The following is a 3,199-nucleotide window of genomic DNA, read 5'->3' as shown; positions in this document are numbered from 1 at the left end:
TCGTACCACAGGAGCGGCGCCTGCGGCACCAACAGGGCGGGGCACACTCAGCCACACCCGGGGTGGAGGGCCGCTCGAGCTCCTCAAGCCGGGCCTGCAAATAGTAGCGCCACACGCCACGCGGCCCGCCGCCCTCGCAGCCAGCCTCGCCGCCCTCGCCGCCGCCCTCGCCGCCACCGTCGCCACCGCCCTCGCCGCCGCCCTCGCCGCCGCCCTCGCCGCCGCCGCCGCCGCCGCCGTCGCCGCCATGCAGCTGCAGCAGGCCCTCACTTCGCAGCGTCTCTACGAATTTTTGAAAGCTCATCGGCCGCACGCCGCCCTCGCCGAGTCCCTCGCCGTAGTGCCGGGCGTGCACAGAGACTCGGCGAGGCGCGAAGTGCACTGAGAGGGCGTTCTGAGGGCCGAGCGCATCGGCGAGGTAGTCAAAGCTCCAGTGAGCCAGCGACGCGACCAGCGGGCAGCCGCCCGTCAGGATGCACGGCTCTCCGCTCCGGAGGTGCTGCTCGACCAGTGGATCGTCCCATCGCAGCCGAAGGATCTGGCCTCGAACGAGCCACGCCGGACAGCCGGCCAGGCTTCGCCGCTCGCCGCGAACCCGCCGACGCGCGCTGCAGCGAGTGTGCGCTCGATGCACGGAGTGGGCATCGAGCATGGCTCCCGGGACACAACGCTGGCGGCGATGCCACCACCGGCTTGGGAGGGCCAAGCTTTGGGAGGGCCACGCTCTCTGGGAGAAGTCCGCCGAGCGGAGCGACCTAGCACCGCCTGAGCACCGCTGTGCCGCCCGAGCCACAACTTGCCCTCGGCGACCTCGAAAAATGTGCCCCAGACAAGTGCTCCAAGTGCTCCAAGACAGCTAGCGGAACGCCTTCGTTCCCTCTGGCAACGCCTTCGCGCCAAACACACCGTGACGTGGAGGCATGTGGCGGGTCACAGCGGCAACAAATGGAACGACTACGTCGACGAGCTAGCTGCTCGCGGCAGGCAAGGTGACAGAGGCTCAAACGCTACCGAGTGGACGGACAACACCATCCCGACGGACAATCCCGACGACGGGAGCGACACGGAAGGACCCGCCCCCGCCCCTCGGGGCGGGGGCCCCCGCCCCCCCGGGGGGCCCTTTGGGGCCCCTCCAGGGGGCGACCCCTCCGGGGAGGCCGGCCTTCCCCGTGCCGGTTCTCCCCAACCAACCCCGCCGAGTGATTCTGAGATCAGGTTAGTCGTTTCCCCTTTGGAGGCAGACATTTCAGAAAGCGAATCCCAGGCCGCATCTCCCCGCTCGAAGCGGGGAACCCGTCCCGGGCGCCCGCTGGAAGCGGGGGGGCGCCCGCTCGAAGCGGGGGCGCCCGCTCGAAGCGGGGGCGGCGCAGGCTGCCACCGCTGCCCGGGCGCGCCGAGCGGCGGCGGAGGGCCGCCCAGGCCACCACCAGTGCCTCTCCCACCGGCGGCGCGGCGGCAGTGGCGCCGACCGCCCCTCCATCAGCGGCGGCGCGAGGCTGTCGTCGGGACGCCGGCAGGTGACGCGCGAATAGGGTGCCAGCGGCGCCAGCAGCTTTCTCGGATCTGAAGCGACTTTGAGCGCCGATCGATCGATCTGAGGGCTGACCGATGGGCGGCGCTGGGAGGAAGACCGCGCCACCCGTCGGCCAGCCCTCAGCTCCGCGACGGCGACTCGATAGTCGTGGCCGGCGCTCGGCTGCCACTCTAAGCTGTGCCGCGCCAGGCGCTCCTGGAACCGTGACGTCACTTCTTATGGATGCGGCACTAGGGACGCCCAATGTTTTCGTAAATATAGAAGCCACTCTCTCGCGTGTGGAAGCCACGACTGCGTAGTCGTGCTCCCCCGGAGCACGCCATAGAGCGCCGGTTTTGTGTACCGGGCGCACCCGCAGCCGTACACACCACTGCTGCCACTGCCAGGGGGTCGCCGCAGGCGCCCCAAGCGGCGCGGAGCGCCGCCGCAGGCGGCGGACAGCAGGTGCGCAAAATTAAACGCCATTTTCGGTTCCGCAGTTTTGCCACTAACGTCGAAATCCTGTACAAATCGAGACTTACGAGAGCCGAGCCTCCCACGAAAACCACAGAGGGGCGCGCGGACAGCGCGCCGCCAGGGGCGCCGCAGGCGCCTCAAGCGGTGCGGAGCGCCGCCACAGGCGGCGGACAGCAGGTGCGCGAAATTAAACGCCATTTTCGGTTCCGCGGTTTTGGCACTGTCTACCAACTTTGTGGTACAAATCGACTTGCACTTGGTCTGAGCCCTGCGCTGCGTTTGAGCCTCCATTCTGAAAGTGTACGTAGAAGGGAAGGCAGCAGGTCCGGCTTGCGAACTCCGCTGTGCGCCGACAAGCGGTATGGCGCCGAGTAGAGGCCATTTTCCTATTAGAAAAGGCTGTCGAGAGCGCAAAATTTTCTTCGCTGCGCGCCCAACCATGGTGGGCACGCAGCGGGCGCCTGCGGCGCCAAATTTTTGAAATGTCTGCCAGTCGCCCAACCTGATCTCAGAATCACTCTGCGCGGGGTTTTCGGCGCGATGCCCTCGGCGAGTACACCCGTGTCTCAAAAAAGCGTCTTCGGGGTGGGGGCATCTCATCAGAGCCGAGCCGCCCCCCTCGGCCTCGCACAATGAGACAGTTTTCCTCTGGGTGTACCCGTCAACAGCACTCTCGCGGCGACTCCTCCGTTCGCCCCTCTCCAGCAAGCCGCAGATGCGGGTACCGCCGCGGCCTCAGCAAGTTCTCCGAACGCGCACCCACACCGAGCGCGTCGTCCTCGCCACATCCGAAGGCAAAGGCGTCGCCGCTGGCGGTGGACGCCACCGAATAGGCGGCGAGGCCATACTGGCCCGCGCCAACGGTGCGGCCGCCGCCCAAGCTCGCGATCGGCTGCGGCTCGAGTCGCTCCTGCGCCAGGGCGGGGGGACAGCGCCTTCTGCCGCGAGCCTCAAAGCGTCCGCGACACTGGTTCGCCCCCAGCGAGCTGCCCTCAGTGAGCTGCCCTCAGTGAGCTCGCCGCGAGTGCAGTCTGCCGCTCCGCCGTGCTCCGGGGGGCTGGTGGCGGAGGGAGGGGGTGCCCGTGGCGGGGCGGGGAAGGGGGGGCGGGCAGGCGTGGCGTTGCAGCGGGCCTCCTCGTCGCCGTGTCCGAGCCTCCCGTGGCTCCCGTAGCCAAACGAGTAGACGGCCCCGCCCGCCGCCAGCACCAA

Source organism: Emiliania huxleyi (assembly GCF_000372725.1).
Source record: "Emiliania huxleyi CCMP1516 chromosome Unknown EMIHUscaffold_1360, whole genome shotgun sequence".
In the NCBI taxonomy this organism is placed as follows: Eukaryota; Haptophyta; order Isochrysidales; family Noelaerhabdaceae; genus Emiliania; species Emiliania huxleyi.
The sequence above is the reverse complement of the archived record's forward strand: the minus strand, read 5'-3'. Positions refer to the sequence as shown.